We start from the raw sequence: 23,672 nt of genomic DNA, 5'->3' as shown, positions 1-23,672 counted from the left end.
CTATTCATGGCGTTGTCGCTATGGGCATATTGCTAAGCGGTGTAAAACTCAACTCAGAATCAGTCAGTCAATTCAAAGGTTTTATGAGTTTATCAAATTTCATTGTCTGGCTTGTTGGGAAACCAGATAATAGTCACATGTGAAGTTTACCACGATATTCAAGCGTTCCACTGGACATCCCATGACTACATGAGTATGAAGTTTTTATGTTTTGTTAAAATGATGTAAAAAGTGATATCCTGCTTTCGCTTTCCAGAAGCGAGATTCCTTGGCGGAATAAATAAGCTTGAACATTGATATAGTATAGCCGCTATATAAAGGTTCATACTCCACTAATATAAAGTCCTGTCTTGGAAATGATGAGATTCATGTTGACACAAAGGGTTTACACAATACCAAGCGTCTGAAAGATTTTTGAGAAACAATTTCTTGTATAACACCTTAAGTGGTGCATGATTGAATATCTCCTGATAAACAGGATGCCCTTGTTTACCTTTTGTAATTAACCTTAAGGCACAATTTCACATTTTTCGACAATATTTTTGGCCTGTGTTATTATATATATTAGGGCATATGCACTCCTTTTAGCATCCTATCGATGCAATAAACATATTATCCCTTACGACTTGCCTGGAAATCGATAATTGAAACTTGAGGCAGCTTCCAAACAGAGAACACTTGCCATATATGGAATGTAAAACTCCATACATCAAAAACTGTTGCCGCAGCGGTGTTGTCGGTGTTTACGAACTGGTTTCAATCACAAGTTGTCGTGGGAAATTCATAAAGGCTCAAGGGACATAACTCTATGGGGTCGCTTGAAATCATGTTTTGGCGGTCGATTTAATGCAACATTGCATTGAATTCATTTGAGCGTTTTAATTTTAATATGGTAATCTAAATACGTAATTGTTTTTAATAAATTACATGGTAGCTTCCCTGAGAGCTAATAGTTAGTATTATTGAGAGAAATGCATATTTTTTTTTAGAAGTGTAGTGTGAAATAGTGCCTTTAAGTAACATCACCGCATTCTATATTGCGTTTTAAACTGAGTCAGTGGAGCCAACATATTTTAATTGTTTCTTTATCAAATATTAAATTTTGCAAATTATCACATGAAACTGTCCACTCTTATACTCTAGACACTTACAAAGGAGGTCATGAACAGTTTTAAAATTGTTTCTCTTTTCAATATGCTATGGAATAGATTTGAGGCAATCAGTTGTGGTTTGATAAGGTACTGTTATTGCCAACACGTTCCTGTTAATTAGTTCATGGTGTCCAACATGGTGTCTATTGGATCTCTATTTACTGGTTTCTCAAGTTTATGTGACTATCACATTTCGAACACATCCTTACAACAGTTGTAACACTTTTTACCTATGGTGTTTTGCTAGCAAATTATGAATAGTTTTCTCCAAATCTTCTGCCATTGTGTACAGCATGCAGTCAACAGTGGAATATTAACAGAGCAAGCCAATAGGTAAAAGTCAGAATGGGAGAACTACTTTCCCATGCCCATATATGGCATCTTATAATGGTCCCGTTGATGCAAGCAAAACTGTTTGAAATCCATTTGTTTTCCCCTCAAAAGAAGCTCACTGACCTGTTCATTGTTTACATAAAAGCCTCTGATGAGGGATGTTTTATTTGTTTTCTTGGCGTGTAGGCGTGTAGGTATATATCTTGATTGTTGAATGTGCAACAGAATCTTGAACCACATCATGTTATCCATGTGATTGCCTGTTCTTGCAACATTTGTCCATGCCGTGCATTTATTTCGTCAGTTGAGATCTCACCCAGGCATTCCTTGACTCTGAAGTTAGACTTTCCTGGATTTTATTTCCATATTGTTTGGCTCAGCTTGAAGCATTTGTTGTTGAAGGCGAAAGATGAAAAGTGAGGTCAGTTTATGCTTTCATTTTGTTTACTTTGGGAAATCTATTTTACTAGATCATTTATGCGTTATTTTTCAGTTTTGTGAGATGGTGCTATGTACCATGCAGCAATAATGCTACATGATCTGACATGTGTGTATTATTTTACTGTTATACAAGCACCTGCTGTTAAATGTGAACCCTCCCCATAAGTAAGTGAAAGACTGACCTACATGTATTCTTTGCAAAGAAATCAAACTAACAATACTTTAGCCATGATTTTAGTTGTACTGCCCTGTGCAGCCCAAACCCAGAGTGGCTCTGAGAGATTGTGATCATCTGTCCTCATCATGATTGCCATGTACAGGTTTTAATATGTTTCTTATTGTACACTAAATTTTAACCTTACTCAGAGCAAGTGTTTCAAGCAAGGCAATCAAAATTTTGTCTGTTGAAAGATGTATTTTTGGAGTGAGAGTTATCTTTCCTTGCCAACCCTCAGGCTCCTCGTAGCAATAGCTGTAAATTATAGGAGGTCTGTAAAACTAGGAGGTAACAAAGAAGATTGATTTTAGTTTGTTATTTGGACATGGACCTAGTCTATTGATGGTCTTTTGACATTTGTCAGTTTTATGATGAACACTTGACTGAGTACTTTAATGCAGTCTTCGTCACTGTTTAGGTCAACTTTACAATCAGATTTGGACCAGACTTACAGTAATTATTTAGTGTTTAATCTCGACAGTTACTCTGTCATGGTGTGACAGATTCACTACACTAATATAGAATGATCAGGTCTTCGTTTTCTTTTGGGAAGAAGATCCGGGTTAGAATTGATCTTCAGTAACCCATGTTTGTCGTAAGAGGCAACAGACAGGATCGGATGGTCAGGCTCGCTGACTTTGGTGACACGTCATCGTATCCCATAGATCGATGCTCATGCTGTTGATCACTGGGTTGTCTGGTCCAGAATCGGTTATTTACAGACTGCCACCATATAGCTGGAATATTGCTGAGTCCGGCATAAAACTAAACTCAATCAATCAATCTTTTGAGTTGTAGATATCAAAAGAGAATTCAACACTCACAAATGCTTGAAAATATTTTCATGACGGAGACTAAGTATGAGTGCATGTAGGGTTTAGGGAATCAGCACTCATGTGGGCTTCATTTTTAACTTGTCCATCTCCATGGAAACAGTGTATCTGAGCATCTGTGTGTGTGCTTGATGTTTGTCTGTATAATGAGAAGACTCAATGCCCATGTTGATCGAACCATGACTTATACATTGATGATACTGGCATAATAGTAATCACAGATGCTATGGCGATTTCCTCAAGTGACTGAGCACTCCACTTGATATTTTAAATGAGTAGTAACTACTTCAGGAACTGATTTGTTACATGTTACCAGAGACCATATGATTATATTATTATTGGTTTGACACGTTGTGTCCAAATGAAGGATAGATTATTCAAATTGTTTTAATACAAACAATGCAGTGTTTTGTTTTGCAACATTTTGTTTCTTTGCTTTTGTCAACTGCTTGTGACTATCATGATGAAAAAAGTTTCCCCCATTAATATCTGACACTCATGATCACAGACACTATACCAGAGATAGGCACTACACAGGGCACAGACACTATACCAGAGACAGAGATAGCACTACACAGGGCAGGCACTACACAGACACTATACCAGAGACAGGTGCTACACAGGGCACAGACACTATACCAGAGACAGGCACTACACAGGGCACAGACACTATACCACACTACACAGAGACAGAGACAGCTACACAGGGCACAGGCGGCTATACCAGAGATAGGGCTACACAGGGCACAGACACTATACCAGAGACAGGCACTACACAGGGCACAGACACTATACCAGAGATAGGTGCTACACAGGGCACAGACTCTACCAGAGATAGAGCACTACACAGGGCACAGAGAGTAAAGGCACTACACACAGGGCACAGACACTATACCAGAGATAGGCACTACACAGGGCACAGACACTATACCAGAGATATACCAGAGATAGCTACACAGGGGACCCTACAGACACTATACCAGAGACAGGCACTACACAGGGCACAGACTATACCAGAGATAGGCACTACACAGGGCACAGACACTATACCAGAGACAGGTGCTACACAGGGCACAGACACTATACCAGAGACAGGCACTACACAGGGCACAGACACTATACAGGAGACAGACGCTACACAGGGCACAGACGCTATACCAGAGACAGAGCTACACAGGGCACAGACACTATACCAGAGACAGGCACTACACAGGGCACAGACACTATAGAAGACACAGGCACTACACAGGGCACTACACTATACCAGAGACAGGCACTACACACACTATACCAGAGACAGGCACTACACAGGGCACAGACGCTATACCAGAGACAGGCACTACACACACAGGGTACAGACACTATACCAGAGCCAGGCACTACACAGGGCACAGACACTATAACAGAGATAGGCACTACACAGGGCACAGACACTATAACAGAGATAGGCACTACACAGGGCACAGACACTATACCAGAGACAGGCACTACACAGGGCATTGACACTATAACAGAGACAGTCAGGACAGACAAAACATGCTCTGTACAGGGCACAGGTTACATGCAAGACAATCACTACTCACAAAACATATTTTCAACTTCGTTACGAGAACTGTCAAAATCAAATCAGATAGAAGTACTGACAAATGAAGGGTAGTTGTCACTGTTGTATTATCCTAGTTATGGCTTCTGCTGTTTGTGTAGGACAGCTAATTACTGCAAATAGTTGCCAATATCTGTCCCTCATCCTACATGCACAACTGGCACCTTAGTCAGATCAGCGTGGTTGCCTGGCAACAGCACCTGTGTTCAGCATGAAGAGCTACTTAGTATACCAGGCATCATGTCTCCGCCATTGACAGCTGTACATAAGTAGATCCAGTTCTGTAATTCACAGTAGACAGTATATTAAATGTTTACATGGTACACTGTGCTTTAATACAAACACAGCTTCTATGAAAGCTTGCAATAACAGCAGGCTTTGAATCTGATATATTACATTTGTTTCTCTTGTACTCATTTTATTACTGTCCACAAATTAAACTAATATAATTGTAAAATATTAGATCACAGAATTCATGGGAAAATATACCAATCACTGATTATATACTGATGGAAACTAATAAGGTAGCACATGAGAATACAAGTGTTCCTAAATCCTTTTCTTTGCTTATTTTGTGCACTTTGGGTAAAACTCTGGGAATAAATAAAGGAACACTTGTACTTTCATGTGTTCCTTACTTCCATCAGTATATCATGTAATTCTCTATATCTCCAGGACTTTGAGTAAACCTACACTAACCCTTGCATTGCGGTAAACCAAGACATAAGCTGAAGGTAGTTTTACCAAAATGGGAGCCCTGAAGATATGGAGGAGGATCAGTTACTAATATTTTGTACAGTGCATGAGCCAGAAGAGGCAGCACAAACTGTCCATGGCTGATTATAGTGTTAAGGAATCTGGAGCTCTGAAGGAAAATGTTGAATAATGGTGCTCCACGTGGTCCTTCTGTCCTGGACCCCTCTGAGAAATCTCTCAGCACACACAGTGTACGTATTGGTGTATGACACATGCAGTTTATGTTTATTTAATGTGTGTGACACATCCTTATGGGAATGGTTATGATTCAGTCACACAATAGTTTGGACCATCCTCTGCCTCAAAGTTACTGTGTAAACACTAAGTGTCTATTTTTGGTCATTTGTTGTTTCCGCCTCTGTAAGGGTAAAAGTAATTGCATAATGTCTGGCTAAACAGTAGTTCATTGTCTTACCGTAAACCTTTACAGCTTAAGGTTAAACTGATCTTAAGATTACATATGAATGTAATCGTATTGTCCTATAGGAACTAACATTGGGTGATCTCGTTCTAGAAATACTGGACAAAATTTCCTCACTTTTTACACAAAGTAAGTTGTTCAAATGTCCTCAAACTGTGTTGTTGGTCCATACACAGTTGAATGTATTAAATGATTCAGTCCCCCAGACTATTAGATGGTCAATTCCCTACTCTAGAAGACAAATCCAATCAGGACATAGTTATATGCTGCTAATCAATGTTCTGTTGTCAACAAGACATGAATTAGATCCTGTGATGTTTCAGTATTTCATTTTGAATTCCAACATGCCTGCTTCCTGGAGTGCCTTCTTAAATGTATTTTTGTACAGAAACTTTGTTGTGTCATCCAATTTTAATCAGTAACATACCATATTTAGTCCAGAATTTTGTTTAAGTACATCCATTATCGCATTTGATAATATTCAGATTGTACAGACTAACAGGGGTGTCACGATTCACAATTACGTCAGACAATGCAAAATAAAAAACACCTATCCAATTTGTCAATCCTGTGTGCTTGGTGTAGTGGATAGAGCCCTTGCCTGGAGAGCAGGCCGTCGGTGGTTCAATCCCCGGGTGTCATACCAAAATATTTTAAAAGATAGTAGGCTGTTAATTCGCTTGGTACTCAGGAGGCGGTGGGGTAGCCTAGTGGTTAAAGTGTTCGCTCATTACGCGAAGACCTGGGTTTGATTCCCCACATGGGTACAATGTGTGAAATCCATTTCACACATGTGTCCCCCACCGTGATGTTGCTGGAATATTGCCAAAAGCGGCATAAAACCAAACTCACTCACTCACTTGGTGCTCGGGATTAAAAAAGGACTGTTTGCATGTTAAACTATGGTATTGTTTGTCTGTGGACTGGCACTGTAAAATCGGCATTAGTCTCGACTAGCACAAGCATCCACACACATGCATGTCACAATGCAAGTGGAATAATCTTCACCCGTACCACCTGCCACACAGCAACATGTTAAATCTGCTGTACAATACTGTGAGACTGAGTCCAATGAACCAGTCATCCATGAACTAGCTGATAACAAAATGTTGGCTGCTGAAAACAAAGAGAATTTAAATATTGACATAGGCATCACATCATGTCGAAGCATTGATCCATGAGGTCGGTGTCTCGTGGGACCCCTATACACAACAACCACTAATGTGTTGCAGTGTTACATATGTAGAGGTTCAATATACTAATCAATTTATGTTATAATAAGTCCATACATAATGTACCAGACTCCATTCAAGTGAATGGTCATGGCACTTTAACAGTGTATACTACATTATATTACAATGGTTACATTATTATGTATATTTTACCCAAGAGAATGCTGTCCTATATAACTAGCATGTAGAGGAAGAATTCTGAGAGTTAATAACAGCAGATATTACTTGTTTAAATGGAGGGATGTAGCCTGTGACTTGGTTGTCTAGTGTTGTAATGTCTTAATGTGTATCTGCCTGAATGTGTATCTGCCTGATCTACCATGACATTCCAAAACATTTCGATGATATTTTTGTTTCTCCTCTGAATCTGCCAATCTGCAGGTATTTTTTGTTGTTGTGCCAAGGCCCCTCTCCCCAACTCTTTTTGTTTCCAGTTTTTCTGAGTCATCAAGAATTCACGTATTTGCATGGTAGTAAAGCATACTGCTGTAGATGGCAGGCATCCAGGTAGTCAGTGGCAACAACTGGGACTCTGGGAGAGCGTCACTGCAGTACTCAGAAATGTTTCTAGCTTTTCTTCAGTCTAAGTAAACTTAGGCTCAGTATTATTCGTTACACTGCTATACTGAGTCTAACAAAACCTAGTAGAAGGTCGCGTCAGCTAACCTTTGAGCGAGCTATGACCCTCCACTCAAACGCGGGACGGCGAATGGATTTAACCAATCAGACAACGACTACTTGTTAAGGTTCGTCGGGACTTACAAAACGGTTTTTGGATTTTCTCTTTCCTGGTCGCTGACACTGATCTATCCACAAACGAAAATACGCATAAAACACAGATATTTGACCTGCAGTATATACGCTTAGGGGTTTCTAATGACATGGTTACTATTTCCTTATATTTTCGCAAGATGACATAATCCTTGAATATTGACAAAAAAACACTGTTTTCAGCAACTGTTTACTCATTGCGTGTATCACTCGGAAGCGATCGTGCAGAAAATAGCTTTTGTAATCGTTTGAGTTTTTGAGGTAAAGGTTCAAATGGTATGTGCGAATGTTAACTTTCGCGATTTGGTAAGCTGTGTTCTAATTAGTCAGTCCAAGAGGTTAGCTGACGCGACCTTCTACTAGGTTTTGTTAGACTCAGTATAGCAGTGTAACGAATAATACTCAGCCTAAGTTTACTTAGACTGAGCTTTTCTTCAAACATATATTTATGCCAAACGTTATAAAATCAGAATTTGGAACATTTTATAGATTTCATAGTACTCAAAAGCTAATGTGATCAGGTTTATATTAAACAGTATTTATGTTCCCAATACCAACAACAGTTAACTATGCCTCAATACCTTGTGTGTCTTCATCACATCATTAGAACTGTTGAATATGATAAACAATCTATTATCTAGATGCCATGTTAATACCATTAAATCTTTTTAAGACTTACCTGCCCTTGTTTACATCCCAAAGGAGTACAGACAGGCCATTATCCTTATTGGGTTTATCTTGATGTTTACGGAAATCAGAAACTTAAGACAATTTGGGAGCCAATAGATGACCTAGAACCTTTTTTTTTAACTTACAGGGGCGGTGGGGTAGCCTAATGGTAAAAGTTCACTATCGTCACGCAGAAGGCCTGGGTTCGATTCCCCACATGGGTACAATGTGTGAAGCCCATTTCTGGTGTCCCCCGCCGTGATATTGCTGGAATATTGCTAAAGACGGCGTAAAACCATAGTCAGTCAGTCAGTCTTTAACTTACAGGTTGTGATGAAGTTGACTGCAACAATTTTGTAATTTTGTGGCCAGCAGTTGTGAATGAATAATGAAGATTATACATGTCAAAGAGTGTACAAGAAAAACAAGCAATGTTGTTAGTAATGACGGTAATACATTTTCTTTTCATAAGAGACACTGCTGAATGCTGCAATTTCTGTTGCACTTATAAAGTGCATAATCTTGTGGTGCTAACTTATGCTGTAAACATGGAACCTACAGCCAATCAGATAATGCAATATTTAGTATAAAATGAAGCTGAAAAGGATCCAACCTATTGTCATCGTGTGAGGTATGGTTGTATATATTAACTTTAATATTGAGTAATAATGACAGGTGATAACGGACCTGGCCCCGATTTCTCGAAACTAACTTAAGTTTTTACTCAAATTTCAAACTGAGTTTGACAATTTGAAACAGCTGAATTTTAAACTCAACTGCATTTTTTAAATAAAAGAGCCCAAGCAACTTAAGTAATCTATCCACCAAACTCAAACTGTCTACTCTGTTTGAGTTTACTTTCGATTTTAGTTCATTCTGGGAAATGCATTTTCTCAAATTTAAGTCAAAACTCAGACTTAAGTTTGTTTCGAGAAATCGGCGCCAGGTGATTACTAAGGTTCGTATTTTAGCATCAAGTCGTTACAAATATTTTATTTGGACAATAGCTTTTGAGTGCGGTTGAGAGATAGGGTATTAATGGAATCAAGTTTTTGTAAACTAAAATGAGTTTGTTTGAAGATTATTTCACTGTATTTTGATCCTAGTAATCTGGTTGTGTTGTATGCAGTCAGTGTGGTATTGTATACTGTATACGAGTTGTATAAGCCTCAGACCCCAGGGTATATCTAACTGTATGCTGCAGGCTTCATCTTGGGTAAGACTTGGGGTTACCTTTTATTTCTTGATAAAAATGTGTTCTGACAATAGGTGACCACTTAAAATGGCCCAGAGCAAGCTGTGATACTGATTAGGAAGGCGAAGAACCCATATGCAAGTTATTCTGGGAGCTGCATGGTCATCAATAACCAAGCCACCCTTTAGGGTGAGTAAATGAGTTTGTAACGCTTTTAGCAGTATATCGTGGTTATAAACGTCAAAAATGGAATTCACACATGACATGACAAGCAATAGGCTACCCCGCTGACCTGGCTCTTTAGGGAATGTCATGATGAAGTTAGGGATAAAGGTTGGAAAGAATTGTGCTATTATTGAAGTAACTGGTAAGTAATAATGATACCATTACAGGAGATCGTTCTGAAACTGACACTTGTTTTGAAATGAAGCACGTTTTACATATTTTAGCAGAGTTCTTATTGGTTGTGACAGGCTACCTGGATCAGGTCTATAATTAGCCATCAAGAATATTATTACCCCAAGTCTTATATGTAAGGAGTGAATATTGGGACCTGAGTTGCAACTTGAGATACCACAATCGTAATCACTTGTATTTACTTCGTGTTCAAGACATACCTTGAACTAAGCTATCAAAATGTACATCCGATCCGTTTTACCGTCATGTATCCTGTTTTGAATGTGTGTTGTGATTTATATGGGTAACTCTGAGGAGAGCTTGTAGTACAGACGTTTTTTTGAGAATATAACATTTTTTTTACCTAGATGCTTGAGTTGAGCAGTAAGATTGGCTACAAGGAAAGTCACAAAGTCCCTTGTGATGTTTTGAAAGTGGTTTTAAATTAATGCAATATTATCTTTGCTAACAAAGCCTACATATGTCATTGATTCATTGTGTAGTACTGTGCAGAATGCTGTCCTGTATTGGCCTGTTACTACAGGCTTCATCAGAACCCCCTCACATGATGTGTCGTGAGGCAGGGCAGGGATGTGATGTTCTGGAAGTTGATGTATTTGTTGACGGAGATACTATCTGAAGATGTCATCTGGTACTAAAGGTTTCAGATAGGGTTATTTGTCTATTATCAGAATAAAATATTTCATGAAATAGTTTTGTCCAACTGATGAACTGACTGAAGGTTAGTCATCAATTATCTGAACCCAGAAATGGACTTAAAATTGTGCCCATATATTTCATGAAATTTTAGTTTTGTCTAACTATTCAGGTGGAATGAGATGTTGATTGGCAAAGATGACAACAAATTAACCAGAACCTTTCTCACTGCCTTTAGCAATATTCCAGCATGGAAGGGGAAGCGGTAGGGGGTAGTCTAGTGGTTAAAGCTGCTAGCTTCGTCCACGAAGACCTGGGTTCAATCCCCACATGGGTACAATGAGTGAAGCCCATTTCTGGTGTCCCCTCGCCCATTGATATTGCTGGAATATTGCTAAAAGCGCGTAAAACCAAACTCAGTCAGTCAGTCAGTCCAGCATGGAAGACGTTTGTTTGTTGTTTTACACCACACTCGGCCATATTCCAGCTTTATGGCGGTGGTCTGTAAATAATCGAGTCTGGACCAGACAATCCAGTCACTGACATCAATCTACACAAAATCGATTGACATGTGTCGATGAAGTCAGGAGGCTGATCACTGATCCATGAGCCACCTGTTTGGACAAGAAGGGGTTGCTGAAGACCAATTCTAACCCAGATCTGTACCTGTAATTATTTGGCATTACATTAAATAAGGAACTGAACCCGGGATCATGACCAGTTGGACCCTTATTCCCACCATCCCTGATAGAGGGCGTTAGAAATGGGTGTATATTGCTTCGTACAGTATTCCCGTTATACCACAGAATGTCAATTTAACCTTGGAGGAAAGTGATGCATGTCTCGTAGGCATACCACTTCTTGAGGTAAGGTGGGGTGAAATTGGGTTTAACGTCGTGCTTGAGAATATTTCGCTCATATGATGTGCATGCGTGTGTATGTGTAGGTGCGGCTGCTTGTACTAGCCCAGACTTAAGCTGTTCTGTCCTTCCGTTGTTTGCTGGTAGAAGAAACAGTCTCGTCATCCAGGACCAACCCCAGAAGATACGGGTTAGAATCGGTCTTTAGCAACCCATGCTTGAGGCGACAACGGGATCCAGTGTTGAAGCTTGCTGACTTGGTTGATGCTTGTCATTGTATCCCAATTGCATAGATCGATGCTAATGGTGATGATAATGGGATTGTCTTGTACAGACGCGACTATTTACAGGTGAGGTGAGGTGAGGTGAAATTTGGTTTAACGTCGTGCTTGAGAATATTTCGCTCATATGACGACGTGCATGCGTGTGTATCTGTATGTGAGGCTGCTTGTACTAGCCCAGACTTAAGCTGGTTTTATAGTGCTAGCCCACTGAGATACCATGCCGCAGTTAAGCATGAATACCCCACTCAGACACATTATACTGACTCTGAGCTGACCAGTCCTTGTTGTACCCATTAATGCCGAGCGCCAGGCAGGGACCAAACGTCTTTTGGTATGACGCGGTCGGGGATCGAACCAGCGACCTTCCGCTCTCCGGGCGGACGCTCTAACCACTACACCATGGAGGCGGTTGATTATTTACAGACCACCGCCATATAGCTGGAATATTGCTGAGTGTGTGGTAAAACTAAACTCACTTCACTCACTACTCCAAAATCTCTAAAGGACAAGGTATGATAAAGGCCCTTTTTGGCCCACAAAATTTCATGATATTCCAAGTTCTACAACATGATAATTTTAGCATAAAAAATGCTAAATAAATTGTTGAAATTACCTCCATATGTTTTTTTTATACGTTTTAGTGCTGTTTTTTTCCTCTTTGAAGACCTCAAAGTTAACCTATTTTACAATATCTTCGAAAAACCTGCATTTTCCTGTTCATATTTTCAATAGTGATAGTGTGAGCAAAAGCTTGACCCATCCCAATTTTTCCACCACACATGAAGAGTAGTAAATTAGAATGCACTCCTAAAAAATTGTGGTGGGTCAGCAGCTTTTGCTCATATCAAAATGTTTAAAAAAGTACATTTTTTCTGTTGTATGAAATTGCCCCATACAACATCTCAAAAATAAACATTGGCGTAAAGTAATATCTCTGAAAACTATTCGTCACATTTACACAACTATATCATGATTCCTTACTATTTTGAATGTTTTAGAGCACTAAAATGAACTTATCAAACATGTTTATTAACAAATTTCAATGTAAGTAAAGGGACTCTCAAGGCTGATTACTTTGAGGTAAACAAGGGTAGTTTTTGGAGACCCTGTTGATCACTGCTGGAAAAAAATAAGAAGACATCAGAAGATTTTTTCAAAATATGATCAGGCAGCATTCTAAAGGTGAGAATCTTTGTAATTATGCTACAATTTTATCATATTTGTTCTATCATCTGTTTAGCAAAGCCCTCTGTGTCACCTGTCACTGTCAAATAACTCTGGCATTCCACTGGATGTAACTGTGTATAAACATACACATTTTAACAAAAATAATGTACCTTGATGTTTTCTAGGATATATCAGGCTACATTTAATATTATTAGAATAAGAACATTGTATCAAGGTCCACAGCGGGATTATGAAAAGCAAGAAGCAGACGTCAAGTGACACATTGTTGCAAAGTGTAATATATAAGCTTAAAGTGACAAATAGTAACAGTAGAATCTGTAGCCTAGTGGTTACAGTGATGGCCTTTTACTTTTTTCTGTTATCAGACATTCAGGTTCAAATCCTAATGTTTTTTTTCTTTTCTTCTTTTTTTTCTTCAAAAGTTAAGTTAAACATTGTAAATTGGCTGACAAAACTTGTGCACATGAAATACAAATTTTGTAAAAAAAAATTCTTCAGTTTGGTAATGTAAGTTACACTGTTCAAACAAACTTTAATTAACATCATGTAAATCTTGTTTAAGCCTGAAGACACTGACTTTTCCACTTTGTTCCCACACAATAAAGAACCTGTAGAAGGTAAGCATTGTTTCAAAATGTTAGTATGGTAATTTCTTTAAGTAAATATTTACAAACTGTCCAGAGCTGTTAATTAGTGGTGCACTGATCAAACAAATAATTAGTTTATGGATATATTTTGTGGGCTGCCAGTCAATTACTCCATAACCAAATCACATAATCAATTAAAGGCGCTTCACTCTTTCTTCTTAAAATATGTTCACAGAATCAATGACTATTGGTTTCAATTGTCATATTAAAACTGAGGACTGATTACCTTTGTTTTCATGTGCTCTAACAGTTGTTTTTATCTTCTTCTATAATTGATCAAAAAGTGGCCTCAACAATTGATTATGCTTTTGGAGGACAATTCCCTTCCCTATATAACTATACTATTGACATGTTTAGCATTAGAAAAATAAGAAAGCACCAATTTCTTGAACATAATGATAATTCTTTTATGATTTCAAATATTTCTTTTCAGATAAGAGAATATTGCTTGGACTGATTTCAGGAGTGTCATTTCATGAAGATAACAACTTAAAACTTTAGGTGGAAGGTAAGCATAATATGAGTGCTAAAAAATAACCAATATTTTTTTCTTCAATTTTCTAATTTAATGTGACAGAATTTCAGAAATACTGATGTCTCAGTGGTCATTAAATCTGCATAAGCCTTCAAGGCCAGACTACTGACATTTGAAAATAAAAAAGTCATGTAACCCTTGAATAGATTTATAATATCAAAGTTTTAAAACAGAATTTTCTTTTGATATAAAGTCATCTGTTTTTCAGTTGTGAGAAGATCTGGGTATGGCAGACACTAAGACAATATGCCAGTTTCCAGCAACTCTAGTGATACACGGTTGAATGCTGCAGTTCTTGACAGTGATTCAGTAACTGATTCAGAGATTGATGACCATGTGGATGAAGAGTGAAAGTGGATGTTTTATATATCTTTGCAGTGAATGAGTTGTGAATAATTACGTTTTGAAGATTTTTGAATACTGACTTTTAACACTTACTTGGTGTCAAAATCAAGCTGTGCCAAGAATGTAATTTCACCTGAAATAGGCCCCTTTGAGGTCAAGACCTGTGCTTTCTAGTGCAACATGATTGGTTATTATAACAACATGTTGAGAATGAGATGTCTACTGTATATATTTGCAAGAATGTTGTAAATACTGACTTTTAACACTTACACAGTGTTAAAATCAAGCTGTGACAAGAATGTAATTTCACCCAAAATGGCCCCCTTTGAGGTCAAGACCTGTGATATTTAGGGAAGCATGGTTGGTTATTGTAATAACATGTTGAGAATGAGATGTTTACTGTATATATTTGCAAGAATGTTGTAAATACTGACTTTTAACACTTACTTGTTAAAATCAAGCTGTGCCCAAAATGTAATTAGACCTAAAATGGGCCCCCTGTGATTTTTCGTGGGACATGATTGGTTATCATAAGTACATGTTGTAAAATGTTTATGTTTGCAAAGAAAGTTGTGAATAATGAGCTTTTTTGTAATCAATTGGCAAGTAATTGAACTACTGTCCACAATGTATTGCAACCCTAATTGGGCCCCTTGAAGTTAAAACCTTGTGATTGATGTTGACATGTTTCTTCATCATGAATACCTGTTGCAAAACTGATACTGTTTGTATGTAAATAAACTGATAGTTGTATATAAGTCATTATGGCACACTGATATTTCAGATTTCTTGTTATTTTTTCATGGGAACTGATAAAACCCATTTTTGGCCCCTCTACATTGAAATTATGGCCTCAGATCATTTAAAAAATAGCTTTTTTATGCAAAGCCATCTTGTCTCTAAACAAATAACATGTGTTCAGCCAATTCTGTTTGTGGGCCAAAAACCACCCTTATCATACCTTGTCCTTTCCTGAAGCTGAAAAGGAGGATGATCTGCTAGAACAGAGAAGAAAAAAGAGAATGAAAAGTGGTGATTGTTTTATTAAATGCTAAGATCCTTTCTCTAAGACAGACTTCGCTGGTCGATGATACAGTTGATGTGGTGTAGCACAAATAGGGTTATATAGTGGACTGGGGACCCATTCCCCAAATCATATTTTCAATAGGTGTCCATCCAACAGCATTAATCCCCACACGTCTAGATGTTTTGATGGGTTGGAACAAGAAACCCATTCATGTGAAGAAACAGGTTAGGTATGACTTTACTCCACAATGATTGAATCATTTGCCCACCCTTGGACTTCCTTATTTTACATATTTACAAAAAAAAGGAGAAAAAAAGACATACACATAAACAAAAGTAACAAACTTTACAAAGATGACAATATGTAAAAAATATCTACAATATACAAAACTATCTATGAAAACTAACACTATCTACAAAAACATAAATTTATCTTACCTCACACATAAATGTCGCTTTCTGATTGGCTGAGCCCTCTTCTATTATTTTCAATGTACCCCATTTACAAGCGAGTAACATTTCAAAGTACCCTGCTGTCAATGGCAACTCATTTGGTACTTCGTGGTAGTAATTCTTTATCTAGAATAACATTGAATCCCGTATGATGTACGGAAAGTACCGATCTTTTGCGAATGCTAATCGATGGAAGGGAGATAACTCTAAATCTGTTTTTCTTGTCAACAAAATCTAGCGATGGCTACAAAAAAAATTGTACCCATGGTTCAAACAATTCAATATTAACATTAAGGTGTTCGGTAAGATAAATACTTTGTTCACTGGTCCCTCGGGACTGAAATGAGGACAATATTTACAAATTAATACAAAGTGATTGAAGGTCATAATCACACCCAAAACAATTATTGATTGAAGGTCATAATCACACCCAAAACAATTATTAATAGTTAGGAGATAAACCTAGTGTGTTTGAAAATCAGAGACATGCTTTACTGAATTGATGGCGACTACGCGTTCGGTTCCAATTGAAATTTAGTCGCCATCAATTCAGTAAAGCATGTCTCTGATTTTCAAACACACTAGGGTTATCTCCATTCTACCATGACCCATTTAAAATCGAACTTCCTCGCTCTGCGGAAGACACTGCGTAATCCGGCATGGGACGAGAGGCGAATTGAACTCGTCTGTGAAGGGAGCGGTAGATGCCGTTCGTATTTTTTTAACATTACCACATAACAATATTCTGTCCAAAGAAATCAAACTACTGTTTATTCAATGCAATTATGTAATACCCGGGATCTTGTGGTTTTTTCATCCCAACTCCACACGACTAAAATCAGCCTATTGTTTTGTGTGCCGTGAAACTGTACCCCCCCCTGGCCTCACTATAATGGAATCGTCTGACCTACTTATTTTCTTCGAAGTAGACAGTTACGCAACAGTTTGACATGGCGGACGAGCCAGTGTTTACATTTTGCGAAAGGTTGAAATTTGAAGTGACAGTGGACAATACTTGACTGACTGTTGAATCTGAACCCTGCAGAATCGAACAAGAGATCCTTTCCTGATCAACCTACGACCTGTAACTCATCAAAGACTGTTGATTTTTATGACTGGCCGATAATGATTTCACTTACTGCTTCCACCCCGCCATGCGACAAAAGCGTGACAGTGCTGCTGCTTATTCTACCATGAATCAAGAAAATACTAGATTCTGATTGGCTGTTCAGAAAAATCAGACGGCATCAATTGTGGATTGACGCTCATCTGATTGTAAGACCGCTTCACCGCGCATTAACAAATCTTATTGTGAGAACTACTTCCGTTTGACCACAATGATGGCGGATCATAACAACAACTTCATGGATTTTGACGCTGACTTTCGAATTTTCCACATAGGCAATTGGAAATTTTTGGAATAAAAATGCGTTTGATTTCATTGCGCTTCACTGCGCACGTATAGAACACTGCCGCACTACTTCAGCTTGACCACCAACATGACTAATATCAACACAACCGACGTGATGGAAATGCTGATAAAACATTTATTTAAACTCGAAAAAATACAATTTAGGAATGAAACCTAGTGTGTTTGAAAATCAGGAACATATGCTACTGAATTGATGGCGACTAAATTCTCTAATTGGAACCGAACGCGTGGCGTGGGGTTTCAATTGAAATGTTGAATCGCCATCAATTCAATAAAAGCATGTCTCCTTGACTTCAACCGCAAAAGGGTTATCTCCATTCTACCATGACCCATTTAAAAAGCGGGCTTCCTCGCTCTTGCGGAAGACGCTTCGTAATCCGGCATGGGACGGTAGAGGCGGAATTGAACTCTGTCTGTGAGAGGAACTGATGCGATTGCCGTCTTCGTATTTTTTAACGTTACAAATATAACAATATTCTGTCCAAAGAAATCAAACTACTGTTTTATTCAGTACGGTTATGTAATAATTCGAGATCTTGGTTTTTTTCCATCCTAACTCCGCACGACTAAAATCAGCCTATTGTTTTGTGTTATGCCGTGAAATCTGTAAATCTCCCCTGGCCCTCACTATAATGGAATCGTCTCGACTCTACTTATTTTCTTCCCGAGTAGACGGTTACGCAACAGTTTGACATGGCGGACGAGCCGGGTGTTTGGCGATTTGCGAAAGGTTGAAATTTGAAGTGACAGTGGACAATACTTGATCGGACTGTTGAAACTTGAACCCTGCAAGAATCGAACAAGAGATCCTTTTCCTGATCAACCTACGACCTGTAACTCATCAAAGACTGTTGATTTTTATGACTGGCGATAATGATTTCACTTACCAGCTTCACCCCGCCATGCGACAAAGCGTGACGAGTGCTTGCTGCTTATTCTACCATGAATCAAGAAAATACTAGATTCTGATTGGCTGTTCAGAAAAATCAGACGGCATCAATTGTGGATTGACGCTCATCTGATTGTAAGGCCGCTTCACCGCGCATTAACAAATCTTATTGTGAGAACTACTTCCGTTTGACCACAATGATGGCGGATCATAACAACAACTTCATGGATTTTGACGCTGACTTTCGAATTTTCCACATAGGCAATTTGAAATTTTTGGAATAAAAATGCGTTTGATTTCATTGCGCTTCACTGCGCACGTATAGAACACTGCCGCACTACTTCAGCTTGACCACCAACATGACTAATAGGGCCCGTAAGTCTCGCGAGGCGCTACTTCCGCTACTAGATTTCCGGTGACAAGCGAATACGCAAGAACCAGTTGTGGTGCCAAATTGCGCGACCGCCTAATATGACCTTACTAGACCGGACCAAGTGTACTACCATGCTTGGCTGTCACAGCTGGTGACAGTCGTGATAATTGGATCATTTGGGGACGATAAGATCGAAAAATTATTATTCCTTCAAGGATTATCGGTTCCTTACTGACAACCGACAACCATGAGTCAATTCGAAACCATATGAGTACCTTTCTTTAGCTATAATATAATTTTGACAACCAGTGCAGTTCTATCGCTAAACGTGTTTCTTTTCAGTATCGCGGACGAGTGTTTGTCACAAACATATTTCGAGATCAATGAGCATAGTTAACGTAAAATGCATTTGAGTAATATGTATTTATATTGAATTAATAAAACTATTAATTAATATAGTACAATTCATAAAACAACCATGTGTTACCAACATCAAGTTGATATTTCTATTCATATTTAGCCCACAGTAGCTCTGTCATTTCCACTCAATAAAAGTATGTAATTTAAATTAGAAGATAATTTTTGTTTATTTAATTTGTTATTTATTTTCTAAATACATTTGTTCTTAGCTTTCAGCACTATTTTGTTACTACTCCAAATTAAATGCTATTTTGTACATATTCCAATATATTTATATTTTGTTGGGAAATAGTTTCTAACAAATCATCAATATTGATATGTACAAAATAGTTTTAATTGGAATAGTCCCCTAAAATATTCAACTCAACGACAATTTGCAGCTTTATGCAATGTAAAATGCATGTGTATATAAATACTTGAGGGTACTAATATAAATGCACTTTAGTAAACTGGTTGGTAGGCTTAGTAATTTTACTCTTTCCAAGTCCAAGGGATGACTTTATGCCAGATTCAAGGTGACAGAATGACTCAAAGATACATGGAAATAAGAATTGTTTGTTGTTTTTGCAGAGTAATGAAGAGTAAATGCATTATAAAGGTATACTTTGGATAAATGACAAGGATCTGCATGTGTCAAATTGTTTTCTTTACCATGCTATAAATATATACCCCAATAATGATATATTGAATACAGGGGATTGGGATGGAGACCTTCGACATTTTTCAGGATTATTAGCCATTTTTCTGAATTTAGAATGGGCCACTGCCCGACGTATCAAATATTAAACTTCAAAATTTTTAATGGGGCATTTTTTGATACAATGCAAAATGGCCACTGTCTTTCCCAATGCCTGGTATAAATAGCCAGTTCTTGTAACATTATAATTTTTTTATAAATATATGAACTTTCCCATTTATAGTGGCGTTTTGAGATTCACAAAGAAGTCATAGTGTCACAAATCAATCAACAATTTCGACAAAAATAACCTTGATGGCATAGTTTACAATTATTCCGGTTACTACTGTCAAGATATTCAAAAGAAAAAATGTAAAGAAAACCCTCAGGCATATGAATATTCATCATGAAGCAATTATTTATCAGAATTATGTAAACATTATTATAGAAGTGATTTGCCAAAACTGGTTGTTGCACAATATTTATTACACACTTTGTACTGGATGTCAACTGGGAGTGGAGTGTACAATGTACTATGATCTAGAAGTACATGAGTGTTACTTAGTTCTTGGTTATGCAGGGGTGAGGGTTCTGCTATGCTGTAAGCAAAATATGAAGCAGCACACAGCACCTTCAAGTCACAATTGGCAAAAATGCAAGACCAAATACACTCAAAATTTGGAGTAATCACTCAAAGACATTTCCTGTATTGTAAAATATGCTGATCAATGCATGGGAAACTAAATGTGCATATATACTATGTCATGACTGTAGATTCTGCAGACAATGGCTGATAGCAACATGAGTATGACTACTTGTCATGTAATATAGTGTTTTTCATATATGTTAGTAACTTACATATTCCAAATATTCTGTAATATGAGGCCAAAGGTTGGTAACTGGCATTCCATATTTTCCACTATACAGTTAGACCAATATGTTTGAAAATAATGGAAAGAATAATAATGTGTACTGGTTGTGTGCTATGAACCAGTGTTGTAAAATACTTGCAATAGAAAATAAAACAAAAGATTTCATATTTCAAGCAAAATTCCATCATTTAATAGAATCACATGCCTATGCCATTGAGTAGGATTTAACTTTTCCATTTGAAAGCATGTTTTTTCATGGAAACTGGAGTAGTAGGGTAACCTAGTGGTTAAACTGTTGACACTTTCGTCACACTGAAGGCCAGGGTTTGATTCCCCACATGTGTGTGCAAAGTGTGGAAGCCCATTGCTGCTCTCCCAAGCATTATGTTGCTGGAATATTGCTAAAGAGTAGTGTAAAACCCAACTCTCTCGCTTAGAAACCTTTGCTATATACACTGAAAATCTAATCTCCTCACATCCATCGTTGTATATATTTACTGTCAAATCAATATCATGGCTAAAAGCAGAAATCTTCCAAACCATTAAATTTGTGCTTGCTTTATCCACACTTAAAAAAACAATGAAAACAAGTTTTAGAACTATTCTGCAGGTTTATTCCAAAGACATAATTACTCATAACATATCAAACATTCTTTGCATTTCCCAGATGCTAAACCTGAAAAATGCTGTAACAGTGTATCATCTGGAATACAAATGTTCTTTTTCATGGTCACTCATCTAAATTGCTCACTGAATTATCTGAGAGTCCCAAGATGTCACAAAGACTTTCCAAAAACACATTGCGGTTTACAAGCATTTCCCTGTTCCAACAAGTTTCCCGAAAGGATGATGTTATTAGGGGCTTTTAATATGTTTATATAACTGTACATACAACATTTCAATGACTTGCTGTTTCTTCATTGCAATGTATATTGCTTGACCACTGCCAGATGTTAAAAGAAATCTGAAGATCTGTTTCAGTTTGTGTTTGCTCTTGATGTCAATGGTAATTGTGGTGATAAAGAAATCTATTCCTCCTTCTTTCTCCTCTTAAAGATGTGCATCTGTTCCAACTGAAAAAATACATAACACACGTTAGACCAAGTATGATATACTTAATAAAATGTAAAACACTAAAACAGTTCCTTACAATGTTGACATCAAGATATTGACTGATAAATTAAGCATGTGGATGTTATGTTTAACTGAACATGCTGCACCATAACCAAATGCTAAATGGGGTTGTAATAATATATTAATCAAAGCTCATATTACAGAATATACATTTGTGAGAGACACCTATTCAGAGCTATTGAGTATCAATCAAAGTGTGGATATAATCATCATTGTTTACGCACTATTAAATTATTATTTAATTCATTACATTTATTTTTAGAATTACACCTGGATTTTCATTTGCACATTAAGTTATCTTCTGGATAATTCCAACTGCAAGATACTTTATTTATTAACACAGTTTTTTGGGTACACATGCATTATACCGGATACATGCCTGTCATATTTTATTAGGTCCCCTCTCCGGGGGACAATAAAATCCCACTGAAAGATATCAAATGCAATCAAACGATTAACTAATCTGCACACATGTCAACTCCACCCTTACTGTGCGTGCCATGCTTAAACAATACCAGCCTTTAAATGAAAACAAAGAAATCCATGTAACAAACTTACCTCGACTAATGAATGGGCCAGCCTGAAGACGACGCTGTGACAACTCTGCATCTGTTTGGCAAATATTCACGTGCTGTTCATGCAACATTGCCTTAGTGCTTTAGCAGTCCATAGTCTGTTACATGGCATAGGTTTATGATTCACACAGCCAGTGTCGAGTATGATTATCCACGGCATACCCAATGTAACAGTGTTATCGCCATTGCCGAAAAACGTTGTTTGTCACCGGAAGAACTAAACAACGTAATCTCTCGCGAAGTGCCGTGACCTACTTACGGGCCCTATATCAACACAACCGACGTGATGGAAATGCTGATAAAACATTTATTTAAACTCGAAAAATACAATTTAGGAGATAAACCTAGTGTGTTTGAAAATCAGAGACATGCTTTACTGAATTGATGGCGACTAAATTTCAATTGGAACCGAACGCGTAGCGTGAGGTTTCAATTGAAATATTTAGTCGCCATCAGTCCAGTAAAGCATGCCTCTGATTTTCAAACACACTAAAGGTTATCTCCATTCTACCATGACCCATTTAAAAAGCGAACTTCCTCGCTCTGCGGAAGACACTGCGTAATCCGGCATGGGACGAGAGGCGAATTGAACTCGTCTGTGAAGGGAGCGGTAGGTGCCGTTCGTATTTTTTTAACATTACAACATACAACAATATTCTGTCCAAAGAAATCAAACTACTGTTTATTCAATGCAGTTATGTAATACCCGGGATCTTGGTTTTTTTCCATCCCAACTCCACGACTAAAACCAGCCTATTGTTTTGTGTGCCGTGAAACTGTACCCCCTGGCCACACTATAATGGAATCGTCTGACCTGCTTATTTTCTTCCGAAGTAGACAGTTACGCAACAGTTTGAAATGGCGGACGAGCCAGTGTTTACATTTTGCGAAGGTTGAAATTTGAAGTGACAGTGGACAATACTTGACTGACTGTTGAATCTGAACCCTGCAGAATCGAAGGAATAGATCCTTTCCTGATCAACGTACGACCTGTAACTCATCAAAGACTGTTGATTTTTATGACCGGCCGATCATGATTTCACGTACTGCCTCCACCCCGGCATGCGACAAAAGAGTCACAGTTCTGCTGCTTAGTGTACATGCGACTAACTTGTGATTCCTTGGAACTTTGTTTTCATCGTTTGGGACTGGACTGTGTCCAAGCGTTTTTCAAAGTAGATGAACATAACAGTGACAACCAAGGAAGCTGGCAGAGAGCAGAATTGTTTTTTGAACGATGCAACGGGATATGATGGAGTATGACTATGAGTGGCATAAATGTGGTGTT

The 23,672-nt window shown here is 37.9% G+C and overlaps 1 long non-coding RNA gene across 2 annotated transcripts; it reads left to right on the top strand.

Moving 5' to 3' along the window:
- Positions 1–3,666: 3,666 nt before the first annotated feature.
- On the top strand, positions 3,667–4,707 carry LOC124277461. 2 transcript variants are annotated; one of them, XR_006898826.1, is made up of 3 exons: positions 3,667–3,779; positions 3,999–4,034; positions 4,276–4,707. It is a non-coding gene; the product is annotated as an uncharacterized LOC124277461 (long non-coding RNA). The 2 variants fall into 2 exon arrangements; XR_006898825.1 differs by having other exon boundaries at positions 3,965–4,034.
- Positions 4,708–23,672: the final 18,965 nt, after the last annotated feature.

The sequence above is a fragment of the Haliotis rubra genome, unplaced genomic scaffold (genome assembly GCF_003918875.1).
Source record: "Haliotis rubra isolate DU_JTF1 unplaced genomic scaffold, ASM391887v1 Scf2218, whole genome shotgun sequence".
NCBI lineage: Eukaryota > Metazoa > Mollusca > Gastropoda > Lepetellida > Haliotidae > Haliotis > Haliotis rubra.
Note: the sequence above shows the minus strand (reverse complement) of the source record. Positions and strands in the feature narration are given on the sequence as shown.